Below are 15,055 nucleotides of genomic sequence, written 5' to 3'. Positions count from 1 at the left end.
CCAATAATGTGATTACTGCATTGCTGTTAATGCTTATTCTTTGCTTTTCCTCTCTTTCTTTTCCTTCCCCTCTCTTCTCTACTTCTTCCTGTCATCTCTTCATGTATTCTTCAATCTTAAAAATTCTTAAAATGCATCTGGTTTTGTAAAATGTTTATGTTTTTCAATTCAAGTGGTTTTTTTTTTAGTCTACCAGATTACACATTATTAACTTTGGCTGTTTTTAATCTCTGAGATCTTGCTTTTCTGTTTATAGAACTGATAAGTGTTCATATTTCATTCTGTCGTTCACCTTGCTTGGATTGACTTATTTGAGTATTGTGTTTATATTTTGAATTGTTTATCCACATATTCTCAATAAAGCATTCTGGTTTCATTCCGGAGCCAGCGGTGACATACAAATATCAGGCATTAAGCCCCTAGAACCAGGCCAGGTTGTAACACAGGTCGATAAAATATGAATTCTGTCTTATAAATTGGTCCCCATGAAGGAGGAATAAAAGATGCCAGCCTCTGGAAACTCCCTTTCCTCTTGTCAGTTTTACCGAGTGTACGACATGTTCTTTTTTAATTAGTTTTTAAATCGATGTAAGAAGTCATCCTTTCCTAGAAGAGAGAACAGTTACACGGCCTCACGCGGCTCTGTGCTGGGAGATGTCTCTGCTGAGAATATGTTTAACCAAATGAAATACACGAAAACTGGAATTATCTCGTAATGAGTCACAGAAAAATGAGGATCAGAGTTAGAACATTCACCTGAGATGACACCAGTGACTGTGGGCGACTTTCAGAGCTCTTATCTCATTATATTCACTGAAACGTGCCCAGGGCGGTGAGTGTTCACTGATAATGTGATGATAGTCAAAGACTGCAGAGGCATTCTGGGTACCTGTGCAACAAGATCATCCTTTGATTGGCTAGCTGACCCTGGCGTGGTTTCTGCCAGTGCTTGATTCGTAAAGGAATAAATGCCAGGTGGAAGGTCGGGGTGTCTCATCTTGATTCCACCTCATGCCTCTTTCTTCCACCACCCTACACTCCCTGCACTTTAACACTCTTACAGGTTCTTTTTAATCTCTGCTTTCTCCTTCTGTCACTTTTTTCTTGTCTTTCTCTTGATCCTTCTTTTACCCTTTTATACCTTTGTTTTCTCTCTGCCTGGATCGAAGACTGCCGATGAAAAATAAATCCTGTTTGCATTGAAAAAGTGCCGGTGGATCCCGCATGCAACCACCGGCTCTAATTAAGCACAGCTCGTAGCCTTGAGTTACAAGGCGTGTCTGAATGTTTGGTTGTTTTGAATGTTGAGGCAGTGTAATGTGTATTAGAAGATCAAGGGGCATATTCACAAGGAGCTATCGCTGAATTAACGGCAATTTATCGCAGACAAAGTCGTGATAAATTTAACCCACCATTCACAAGCTGGTGCTAACAGCCCACAGCACCAGTTTTCCTGTGATAGCAGCCGCAAAAAACATCGCCACAGAGTACCCCCACAACTATCGCTAATGGGATGCAGAGTAGGCGTTCCCTTTGCAAAAAGCAGTGACAACACTACACCTCATCATTCACAACGACCAGCCAGATTGGCGATAAGAGCACAAAACACGCAATAAGGCGCGTTAGCAGCAGGAAATTAACACCTGCTCTGACCTGGTGTAAAGTCGGACCACAGCCTGCAACACAAAAGGGAGGCCAGCCCAGAGCTACACCTGAAGACAAACAGATGCCATGGATCAACTGAACATGCAGCACGGACCTTTAAGAGGGCCACAACACCACAACCAGGACCACCCCTCCCTGGCACCCCCCAAACCAAAGGACACCAGCTACACCGATACATGTACGAAATAATCCGCCTGATGTCGCACAAACACAACTGGTGACATGCATGAGTCATCACAGAGATGTGCATCACACATTCACTTTCGAAGCAAACAATGAAACTTTATTGGAATTAACACAGAAATCAAATGAGGACACATGGCGGATACCCTCGACACAATCCGTCGGTCACAGCATGCAAGACAAAAAACATGATGAGGAGGTGTGTCTTGCGTACATCAAAGGAAAGAGAGAGAGCAAAGGAGAGAGAGAGAAGAAGAGAGGGGGGGAGAGAGAGAGAGAGAGAGAGAGAGAGAGAGAAGAATAGAGGGGCAGAGGGGGAGTGAGAGAGAGAGAAAGAAAGAAAGAGAAGAAGAGAGAGAGAAAAAAGAGAGGGAGAGAGAGAGAGAGAGAAGAGAGGGGGAGAGAGAGTGAGAGAGAAGAAGAGAGGGGGAGTGAGAGAGAGAGAGAAAGAGAAGAACAGAGGGGGAGAGAGAGAGAGCGAGAGAGAAGAAGAGAGGGGGAGTGAGAGAGAGGGGGAGTGAGAGAGAGAGAGAGAGAGAGAGAGAGGGAAAGAGAAGAAGAGAGAGAGAGAGAAAAAAGAGAGGGGGAGAGAGAGAGAGCGAGAGAGAAGAGGAGAGGGAGAGAGAGAGAGAGAAGAGGAGAGGGAGAGAGAGAGGCGCCCCTGCCCACCCAGGGCACACTGCTCACCTGCTGCCACCGGTGTGTCTCCAACCACTTGCCGGTATGTATAGCAGTACACCAGGTCACACATCTGAGACAGAGCCGTCATTTGAAACGGAGTCCAGAGACATGACTGGCACAGTACACATACTTGCACAAGACAATATTGCCCACCCGCCCAAGCACACCCAGGCAGAAGCAACACAGCCCCTCCCGCTGCCCATCGGAGCATGCCTGCCCATGCACACCCGGGCCTCACTACTCACCATACACCATCGGTGTGTAGACTGCAGGTCCCACCACGTGCCGCTGCAAGCCACAAGCCTGGGCCTGCAGACATGGCATCCCCACACCATGCATCCACACTGCGCTGGCAACAAGGTCTCATGTCTGGTGCTGGGACTTGATTACACCATGGCATAGGATAAACCAGGGCCCCAGGCAACATCGCAGCCTGCACAGCCACTCAGCCCAATGGGTGCCACTAACTCTGTGATCCCAGAAGCAAGGCCCTGTGGTGGTAGGCCCCCGCAGCCCACTTGCGCGGCCTACACTGTGGTCCAGCAAGGCACACAAATCCTGAGCAGTCCGGACCGCCGGGACGGGGCATCATCGCAGGCTACACACAAGCAGCTCAAGATGCCAATGACTCAGTGCACCCAACGTCACCCTCCTGTGGTAGGGTGCCTGTGCCGGCCACAAACCAGTGTGTGCCACAAACCCTGTTCAACCCAGGTCAAAGCCACGTGGAGGGGTGGTAGGCCCGTGCAGGCCGTAATGCAGCATGTGCCACAAACCCCGTTCATCCCCAGTCAGCTCCATGTGGTTGTAGGCCCTTGCCGGCCTCAAGGGATCGGGTCCTTCACCCAGTCACCACCGGCAAAGGGGTATGTGACGTCATCGGACCCTTATATTTGTGGGGTCATATAGCCGTTGGGTGTGGTGTGCATGCAAACCTTCCCTCAGGGAGTTGCTGTGACATGCTGATAACTAAACCAGTGACCTGCAAGCCAACAGCGAGTACACCTGCGATGGGTAGCAATGAGCCCCCCCGTCCCCCCCGCCCCACCCCCGGGGACCTTAAGCGGATTGCTCTAGCCTGCCATAGGCCGGAACAGTGCAGGGCTTGCAAAAATGACTTGTGGGCACTGGGCATGGTTCACTCCATGTCCTGACAAGAAAGTGGCTGATGAGTGCATCCCTGTTGTGGTGTCCACGGGACCCATGACGCAAATTGCAATGTAGCACCCTCTGACTGGCATCCCACAGGATGAGCATCATTGACACAAGGGAAATCACTGTCCCTACATTCATCCACACATACATACATGAATGATGAAAGACATGACACAGCAGAGCGTCACTGGATGTTTATTTCACAACCAGTGCAGTTCCGCAGCTGGAGCGGTACAGGGCACTGCCAAATACACTACACTATATGGGCCTGTGCAGGCCAGCCAGAGTCCATCCATGGAAGTCAAGTACTGTGGAAGAGGAGGGGTGCTGTCCACAGTCTGGTCTCTGTGTCCTTGGTCATCAAACAGGATGTGGTGGTCCATGTCGTTGTCCAAGGTCAGTGCATCTGAGTGAATCGGTGGTCTGTGGAAGGTCATGAGCCCATGTGCGAGACCAAACCAGGAACAGGCCAGGTGGCGGAAATAATTGCTACTGAGTCCTTTTGATCACATGCCCATCCACGTCCTTGTATGTGTGCCCTGCCCCACCTGTGGGTGTTGATGTACCGGCTGCAGCACTGTATGGCATTGACACCTCAGGGGCTGGAGGTAAATTGTCGGCCCCACTGTGTACCACTGACCCATCAGGTGCCGGAGGTGGATGGTCGGCCGCACTGTGTGCCACTGACACATCAGGTGCCGGAGGTGGATGGTCGGCCGCACTGTGTGCCACTGACACATCAGGTGCCGGAGTGGTTGGGCCCGCCGCACAGGGAGGCGTAGACACACCAGGGGGCGGCGATGTGGATGGTGTGGGGGCAGCAGCATTCAACATCCCCACGCCTTGTTGCAGCAATGCCATGATGAGGATCTGCAGGGCTTGGTATATCCCAGCTACATTCCGCTGATGTGCAGCGGTGGCTGCCATCCTTTCCGCCTCCATCCACACCATGTCCTCCAGGAGCCTCCCCATGTGTGGCAACTCACGGATGGTATCGCTGGAACCACTCTGAAAGGACAGGTGTTCTTCTCCACGCATCAGGACTCCAGCAATGTCAGTCAGGTCTCTCTGGAGACCATGGAGCGGGGCTATACACCCAAGGATGGCATCAAGTTTGGTTGCCATGTTGCCGAAGCCCAACCGCACCTGCTCTGCGGTCTCCCTCTGGCACTCCAGAATACGGCATTGGAAGGCCATGTGTTGTTCCTGGGGGTATTGAGGGAGTGCCGGGGTAGTGGGTGCCTCCTGCTGGGTGCTTTGGATAGTGGGAGGGGTCTCCTCGATATAGCTGTGCTGCTCTGATCCTGGAGTTGAGTGGCGGATGAGGTCAATGATGTCTTGGATGGTTTGGGTATCGATGCTTGTGTTGTCCTCCTCGTCATCAGTAAAGAGTGTCTGGGACTGCTCTGCAGGAGGTGTTGATGGTACCCCTGCGATGTGAAGGGAAGATGGTGTATTACAATGAATCCACATGTATGTAGCCGCATGTTGGCATTCAGACAGCATGGCATTGTACATTGTGACAGTCTGTAGATCTGGGCTAGGACCCAGAGTCATTGTGGGTGTGCACTGTACTCTGCTTGATTGTGTATGTTTGGCCATCTCCACCCATCCTCCCAGTACCTGGTGGTCACTCGCCCTGTTGCGGTTGTGTTGTGTCCTGTCTCCAGTCTGTATTGCTGCCTTCTGGTTGGCAGAGAGATTTTCCTTGGTTCGCCGCTTGATGTCATTCCATCGCCTCTTGACCTCGTCCATTGTGCTCTTGTGTTCCCCGACGGCATTCACCTTGTGCACGATGTCCCGCCATATTCCATTTTTGGTGCCAATGACACATTGGAGGTGACGAACAGTTGTTGATGGTGTTCCATCGCCTCTGTGACTATGATCCTGTTCGCCTGCGGACTGAACGTTGTCTTCCTCTTCTTCTTGTCTCCTGTCACCGAGGTCCTAGGCTGGTCGTCTGGGGTGCTTGTGGGGTTGCGCTCGTCCTCTGCGCCTGCTCTGGCTGGCTCCATGCTGCTTGGGTGTTGGTCAGTTTGTGTTTGGGTGCTTTTTCTACTTTTATGGTGATTTTTTCTGCCTGCCAGGTGTGTGTTGCAAGTCTGGCACTGCTTATGGCTGGTTTCCTCATCGCGCTTTGGCCCATCGCTGTTTTTTTGGTGTTGTGTTTTGTGTATTTGTCTCCCTCAAGGTGGTTGTATTGCGGACATTGTCCTCGGTTTCGGCAGACTATCACATGCTACCACCGTGTTGTGAATTCCATGTTGACACAGGGTTATTTTCCCGCGATAGGCTGCGATGTTGAAAGTTGCGTTATGTTACTCTTGCGATAGTTATCACATGTTCTTGTGAATATACCCCTTAATGTTTGTGCTTGAGGACCAGAGATGTTCCCAAGTCATGTAACAGTAAAAAAGTAGGCTCATTCCAAGTGCCAGCGATCAGAGTCTTGTAGGAGAGAAAGATGTCATACATTTATACTCACACTTTGTGAGAGATTGATCCAATTACCATATTTTACCTGGAGAATTTGACCGGGTCTAGCCACTTTTTCAAGGTCATCTGAGTATCAGGCAATGCAGGAGGTGAGAAGGTCACCCAATAATTGCATCAATTGATCAGTATGGCTAGTTTTAAGAGCCTTTTGGAAAGAAAAGTGGTCTTCAATGTTTCCCTTACAAACCTTAGTGAATTGTACAGTGAAAGACAACCCTCCGCCCCTTTTTATTTGTGGAAAATAGGGATTTCTTTGTGGAGTGTGGTCTTTCAGGCAAGTGTGAGTTGAGAACAGTGAGGGCATGCCTCAGTTCCAGAAACTCTGGACTGATTCCATGAAGAGCGAGATGATGATGGTAAAGTGCTTTGACCAAGCCTTCTAGGCTTCCTAGCGCCCAACAAAGAGCTGGTAAGGCAGGAGAAGTGTGTTCCGAGGGCCTGAGATGAGGAAGGAGTGTAAGAGCTGAGATCTGTGCCTTTGGGAGTCTTCAAGTGAGACGCTTCAAATTGGCTGCAATGCACAACATGGACTTCAGAACAGACTATCAAAATCTGGAGCTCAATCTTTGAAATAAAGCATCCAGAGCTGGGTACATTATGACAGAGCTGGCCTACAAAATGGGGGGCAATGTCTCAGAAGAGGCCTTTATAACTAGTTAAAATACTACTGATGGAACCTTTGAAACTAGACACAAGGCTCCAAAAACATCTACTAAACTGGATGCACATCTCCTAAAAAGTACACAATACTCCAGAGATGTCCTACATAAGTGGACACAGAACTCAAAACTTGTACCAAACTGGACACAAGTGTCCTAAAGAGTACACAATACTCCAGAGATGTGTGCCAGACCTAGATTGTCAGAATCTTGCACTCCTCAGGGTCCGGACGATGCAATAAAGGGTCCACCCGTTGACATCCCCAACCTCCAACTGAAATGTACGGAGTAGTTAGGGCAATCAAGTGAGGGAAGGGAAAGGTTGGGAACAACAGGGAGGAGAGCCTGTACAACAAAGGTAACACAGATCAAATATGAATACACAATAATGCTACTCTCCTGAAGTCTCACTAACGGGCATAAATACCTTATCCACCATAGCACTCTAGCAAGCCTGCGTTAGCCAATGAGAACAACCAGTCTCCGTTGGTGGATAAGGTCTACAAAACAGACCACAAATGCATGAGACCACACACATACTTTGTCCGTACTCCCACCCCGTATAACCCTGTGCCTTGCACACCCAAATTCAGGTTTCCCTTCCTGCGCACCATAACTAAAAAGGCTGAAAAAAGGTGAAAAAAACTTGCCAATGTCTCGCTTTAAGGAAGTCCAAACGAACCCTAGATACCAGAAAAATAAAATTAATCGTGGCACGCTCCATCCGGGGACCACATGAAATGTAGGTTTGCTGAATTAACTGAATATGTGCTGTTCCCTTTTAGAATAACACCAAATACTAGTCCAGAAAAAAGGGCTTACAATGACTTACTATCTAGCAGAGGCCATATTGTCCAGAAACGGCCCTAGTGTCTTTGTATAAGTACTTTGCGGTAACAACTTACTGCATTCTCGATGCACTGCGTGTGCTAACAGAGATACTGTCGGGCTCTGCGGTTAACTCACCGCTGTTTCAAGCCTTAGTATTCAAATGTGCCCTCCGGTTGGCGCCGCGTTTAAATCACTGCTCTCCCATGCCTCAGTAACCAATTGCACTCACAGTTTAGGCGCCGTGGTTACCTCACCGCCGTGTGATCCCAAACTCCCGAATTCCGCTCACCCGGGCCGAGTCCTCATGCAGCAGTGCTGTATCTAAAGAGTATCGATTCCAGATTGGCTCTGACATCCGGTTGAGCCGAAAAGCACTCCAACAATAATTCAGTATCACGCACGTTTGCAAAACGGGCATCGCGTCTACTTGTAGATGCTGGCTTTGCCCCTCCTTGCCTTCTGAGGATTGTAGTTTATCGGCTAGGTAGGCGCCGAACATCGCGATTCCTGACATAGACACGTTGGGCCCGATTCACAGAAGTAACTTAAGACAAAATACTAAACGTACTACTTTTGGTATTCACAAAAGGCATTTAGTAGTAATAAAGTTAGGATTCTGTCTTAAGTTTGACTTAAGACATACTTAAGACAGACTTAAGACAGACTTAAGACAGTCTTAAGACAAACTTAGGACAGACTTAAGACAGACTTAAGACAGACTTCAGACAGACTTAAGACAAACTTAGGACAAACTTAAGACAGACTTAAGACAGACTTAAGACAAAATCCTAACTTTACTACTACTAAATGCCTTCTGTGAATACAAAAAGTAGTAAGTTTAATATTTTGTCTTAAGTTAGTTCTGTGAATCGGGCCCAAGAACTCTACACTTCTACCAAACTGGACACCAGTGTCCTAAAGATACACAATACTCCAGAGATGTCTGCCAAAAGTGGAAATAAGGCTCCACACGTCTACCAAATTGGATACAGGTCTCCTAAAGAGTACACAGAGCAAAGTGTCCTGCGATGTGATAATGGAAAGCTGGCCACCATAGACCAACCACAGCTTAGCATGGCCCTAAATCAAAGCTCAGGACCTCAGATTAGAATGACTCTGGACCCAGACAGAGCACCACAAATGAGCATAGCTACATAGTGAAGCAGGGGAGCTCAGACTAGCAAAATCAGAGGCTCAGTCACAGAGATTATCAAATCCAAGCAAAGAAGTACTGATGAGCACCGGTCAAGACCTAAGCCGAGGAGCACAGAATAATAGAGGAACAGACTGAACAGATAAGCACCGATGAGACATCTAAAGTTGGCTATCCAACGCAAACTCTTTATCCTTCACGAGAGGTATACATTTGAGGAGGTAGAAGACAACCAGCACAGAGACCTTCTCTAGGGAACTCCTCTCCGCTGCGTCAACCTCTAGAGCCATCCCTGGTGGAGTCCCAAAAAGGTGCCAAAATTATTCTTGTTCACGCTGACCTTTAGTCTGAAACCCAAATGACATCAAACGCAGCCCGCGACTGACTGTCATAACTAGTTTTCTTTCAGTTATTGACTGCCTGACTTCTCCTCTGTTACACTCCTTCTCCCATTATTATTAGGGCTGCGTTTGGTGCAAAAAAATGTAAACAGAAATAGCAAATAAACACTTTTACAACTTGTCAGCCTTTCTATCCTGAGCTTAAGAAAAGAGGACAACTCTGAAAAAGATAATAATTCTATTTAATTAATCTAGTTAATCTTTTGGTGTTTTGAGTAGTGCATGTAAATTAATATATTAGACTTTCGCTTACTACCAGGATAGCCGTCCTAGATCTTAAGAGTTTTATTTCAAGCTTCCAGGCTCATACGAATAAAAAAGTAGAGAGGATACTGCTTGTAAACATTGCAAACACAAGGAGATGATGGATGAAGTGCTGAAACTTTTCAGACACTCACCACCAATCACAGATCTGGGTTGAATCCATCATCATTCTTTAGCTCACTTCGCCACTTCAGTTCAGACCCAGCTATATGCAAATCAGTCTTGACCCTGTGCCTCATGGGAACAGTCCAGCCCGAACTGCCAAGCCTGGTCTTCCCTGAACCGGAAACAAGCATTCTGGGACCGGTTTCTGGGTAACACAAGGATGCCTGTTTGCGGTCTAGGGAAGACATGGCTTGGCAGTTCGGGCTGGACTGTTCCCAAGAGGCTCAGGGTCAAGACTGATTTGCATATAGCTGGGTCTGAACAGGGGTGGCAAAGTGAGCTAAAGAACAATGATGGCTTAAACCCAGATCTGCGACTTGGGGTGAGTGTCTGAAAAGTTTCAGCGCTCCGTCCATGAGCACCTTGTGTTTGCAATGATTACAAGCAGTCTCTGAATAATGATTACAAAGAGGCAGTGTGTTCTATCATGTGTACTTTTCTATGCATCTTCTCTGGTGCTTTGGCTCTTACTGTTCAGCCACATTACAACATGTTGCACTCTAATTACAGTTGAAAAGTGCACGCTCAAAGTGCAAGTGCATCCCTGTGTTAGAGGCACACCCTTAGGTTCGAAAAAACTCCAAGGTTTGTTTTGAATTTCTTTTTATTCTTTTCAATTTTCTTTCATGTGTTCATGATATTACCAACATATCATACAGTTTCATTTCGTAAATCAGAACAGGTTGAATTCCGAAAAAGTAAAACTCCGATGCATTTCGGGCTGTACTAGCCCTTTTTTCAAGGAGTACTGAAAACAAAGGAAGATACAACAAACTATCACTGGAATGAAAATCAACTAATACTCTAAAGTAGTAGAAATCGTGCTCGTGACGAGTAAGGTATAGATGAAAAAATCCAAATGTCACCAACCCTTAGCGTGAAGGGAGCGAGTTAACAGTGGGTTAAATCGTGTTACGACTGTGTGGGGATTGTTATCTGGTGCTCAAGTGGGAGTGTGGTTTAAACCTCAACTTACGAGTCGCGGACCTCCTCGGAGGGCATAGCGATCTGGAAAAACGGACAAACAATAGAAATCTATTCAGCGCTGGCCTCGTAACCGGCCGTGTTGTTAGCAAATATCAAAACGTGGGTGATAACAAGTCTTACTTGGAAGCGCCAACGCTGTAACTGTTAAGTGCTGCCGGTCTGTTCGTTAGGGTGAATATGCGCGGAGGTGTATGATGGGATATATAACATGTGATCATGGTTACTGCGTGAAGGTGAAACAAACTAGTAATAAAAGATGGACTAACATCAAGGGACGAGCAAAGGAAGTTTGTTAACAACAACGTGTACCTGCTAAGTGAGAGGAAATTAAAAATAGGTGAAAGACTAAGGTGAAGGTAAAGACAAATACAAAAAGACACATTTTTAGAGCAATGCATATGTCATATTTACAAGTAAATTTTGTCGTTGTAGAAGAAATTTGCGATTGTCTCTGCCTTCAATTTTTGTGACAGTTTCCACAATGATGAATTTTAATTGAGCAATGGTGTGTTTACATTCTAGAAAGTGAATGGCTACGTTGGATTTTTCATTTTTAGTGCGAATGCTTGACTTGTGTTCATTGATGCGCACTTTCAAAGAGAGTTCTTTGTGTCTTTCCAAATTATAAAAAGATCGTCGAGGTATCTTACGTATAATTTGATCCTGTCGTTGAAGTAGCTGTTACCATAAATATGTGTCTCTTCAAAGTTTTGCATATAGATATTTGCGTATGTGGGAGCCGCACAGTTCCCCATCGACATTCCCGATAGTTGCAGATACCAGTTGTTTTCGTGTCTGAAATAGCTGTGATAGAGTGTATATAGCATGAGCTCCATAAGAAATTCTTGCATGGGTGTATTGATGTCACTGTTGAGAATAGCTTTTTCAAAGGCTTCAATTCCTCCTTGGTGGGGGATGGATGTGTAAAGGGAACTGACGTCAGCAGTGCATAGCACTATAGATTCTGATTCATCAATTTTGACTTCTGATAGTTTCAATAGGAATTCGGTAGTGTCCTTAATGTGACTTCTCATCTTAGTAACTAGTGGCTGCAGGTATCGATCTATAAATTTACCTATAGGTTCATGTAGAGATCCTCTCGTGGACACTATAGGTCTGAAAGGTGGATCGTGAAGGTTTTTATGTATTTTAGGAGAAATTTGGATCGAAGGGCTTTTCGGATGTTCACATAATAATTCTTGGTGCGATCTTCAATGGTGCCTGCTTCGTGAGCTTTATGCACCAGAGTTTGTAATGTGGTTTGAAATTCACTCGTAGGATTGTAATCCAATCTCATGTAGGTAGTCGCATCGTTGATGTGTTCATCTAGTTTCCTGTTATTCATTTCAGTGTTAAGTATCACAAGGGCGCCGCCCTTATCAGCTTTTATACATCTGATCTCCGAGTTGTTGGCCAGATTTTTCAATGTGTCTTTGTCTTTTTGGGTGATGTTACTTTGTGCCGTTTTTCTCTTGAAATTGATTTTGGTTAGATCTTTTTTAACTAAATTTTCGAAAGAGTCAATACATTTATGGCTGCATGGTGGTTGATAGCTGCTGGGGGGGTCTCAAGCCTTTGAGTTGGTCTTGTTTTTCTTCGGTGTTGGGGGGTAACACGCTATCAAAGAAGTGGCGTAATCTTAATTTTCTTGTTAGCTTAAATGTGCTGACTTCTAGTTCCAATAAGTTGGTTTGGGTGGTAGGTATGAATGACGTGCCTTTTTCAAGAAGATGCATTTGATGTGCGGAAAGGCTGGTATCCGAAATATTGATAACTAAGTGTTTTTCTTGGGTTTCAGATCTTTTTTGGTCACGGTGCTTCGTGTAGTTGGCGGACTCTTCTCTTTTTCTTTTCTTTTTGCTCCTCCTGAGTCTTCTGTTTCCTCTTGGCCTGATTCTACAAAATGAACCGGGGTAGGTTGTTGTCCTTCTCTTGAGGTGGTGGCCTGGTTATTGGGATGTTGATCAGTTCTTGGAACCGAGGATGTCTGAATCGCAGTTTTTTTTGAACGATGAGAGGAATCACTCCCTGATGATGAAGTGTCGGTTTGCGCGTTGTAAGGTTTGTTGCGACGCCTTTGGGCGTATACTTCGGCCCAAGTATAAACTTCGTCAAGCTTATAATCTAGGGTATCTCTCCTAAATGTCCTCACTTTTCTTTCATTTATGTCTTTGCTGTGTTTGTCTAAAATGAGGTTGATATCTTCCAAGGTTTTCTTTAATTCATCAGATGTGAGTAATTCAGTTAGTTCCTTTTCGACATCTTTGATCTCCTTGTCCAAGTCTTTTAAAATTCCGGATAGTTCTTCAACTATTAAAAGAATCAGGTCAAGGCTACATTTGTTTAGAATACGGTTCCATTTTTCTTTGAATGCTTTTGAGTTTTTACAAAGGGAGGGCTTAAGGGCTATCCGTAGGCCGCCGGGGATTCTTAGGGCTCTGTGGTACTTCAGTAATGTGCTCGCATGGAGCTTTTGATTGATGTGACGCTTTGAAAGGTATAGGAGTTGTTTGTAGCATTGCTCTTTGGTGCGTCTCGTGGATGTTTGACTGATATCTTCCTCTATCAGTGAATAAATGCGTTGGCGTTCTTCTTCACTATAAGCGAGAACGTTGGCTTTGGCTTCAGTAGATTTACTGATTTCATCAAATTGCATGGTGTTAGCGTGCCACCCTCAAATTGGGCGGAAAAAACGTCACGAGCACGATCTCTACTACTTTAGAGTATTAGTTGATTTTCATTCCAGTGATAGTTTGTTGTATCTTCCTTTTGTTTTCAGTACTCCTTGACAAAGGGCTAGTACAGCCCGAAATGCATCGGAGTTTTACTTTTTCGGAATTCAACCTGTTCTGATTTACGAAATGAAACTGTATGATATGTTGGTAATATCATGAACACATGAAAGAAAATTGAATAGAATAAAAAGAAATTCTAAACAAGCCTTGGAGTTTTTTCGAACCTAAGGGTGTGCCTCTAACACAGGGATGCACTTGCACTTTGAGCGTGCACTTTTCAACAGTATTGTATATGCGCCCACCGGACGGAGGCGCTACCTGAGAGAGCACCCGACCTGTTAAAAACATTTCTATATATCTCATTCGACATAATACTCAAAGCAATTATCAGCAGTGCACCCTCTACCAACCATAATAGGCACTCTAATTACAACCAGATCGAGGGCACTGATTACAATCAGTCTGTGAAAACTGAGTGCAAAGAGACAGTGCACTCTTATTACAATCAGGCAATGGAAACTGCTTACGAGCAGGCTGTGAATATAGATTCCAACCTGGGATAGCACGCCTATTACAAGCAGGTTGTGGACATTGGTTACACTCGTTGGATACTAGCAGGCTGTGCTTCTTATTACTAGCATCAGTGGCTTCTGGTTGCAGACAGATCAATGACTTTCACCTGGTGCACCCACAGTATAACACCTCCAGTCCCATCAGACCGCCCTTCTCAACTCTAACCCTCCCCCCCTGTTTTCAAGATTTATGCTAGCACCCCTGGGAGCTACCTGCAATGCGGCTGCATGGCTCATCACAGGCATAAAGAAAAATGATTACATCACCCCGGCCCTCCACTCTCTGAACTGGCTACCCTATGAATCTAGGATCCACCTAAAAATAGCATGCATGATATATAAAGCCATCCACCACAACACTCCTCGCTACCTGGCTCCGAAACTGGTTCTATCTGGAAAGAATAGAGCTTCTCGTAGTACATACATGCTCCCTACTGCTGAAACCCCAAAAATTTCACAAAAAGAAATCCTAGAAGAGACCTTTCTCTGGAATTGCCCTTATAATGTGGAACTCTGGGCCATATTATCAAGAAAGGGCAATACATTATTGCCGATTTAATTGGCAGGAAACTGCCGATAAAACAGAGATAATGGGCTTAATATTAGGCCCTTGCGAATTCCCACAGACGCCCAGGTTCTGGTGCTATTTGTTATGTTGTGCAGCACTCTGACACCAAATTGTGGTCTTGTTCACGCTTTATAAAACGTCATAAATAAAAAATAAAAAATACTATCCCCCAGGGCTGAGCTGCCAGTCTGCACCTCTGAGCACAGGTTAGACATAGCTTCAGTAACTATTTATAGGGGTCAAGTCCAAAATATGTTTCCTTAATGAAGCTCATTGGCACCGCCTCCTCCCACCCGTTGTGTATAATTAAAGTCCAGCCGAGCAGGAGTGGAAGGCAATAATTAATTTAAATCTACAGAGGGGTTCGGCAATTTAAACCTGATTAAAAATAAATAACACGTCTCCACATTTGCCCTGGCTGTCTCCAAAGGAGTCTGGACGGATCCATTATTTTTAAATGTCTGACACTCCGTGCAGGGCCTGGGTGGAAACAGTCAGATTATTGCATATTATTCAAAGCAATTTACCCCGAAGGCAAAG

Source organism: Lissotriton helveticus, chromosome 11, assembly GCF_964261635.1.
Source record: "Lissotriton helveticus chromosome 11, aLisHel1.1, whole genome shotgun sequence".
NCBI lineage: Eukaryota > Metazoa > Chordata > Amphibia > Caudata > Salamandridae > Lissotriton > Lissotriton helveticus.
The sequence above is the reverse complement of the archived record's forward strand: the minus strand, read 5'-3'. Positions refer to the sequence as shown.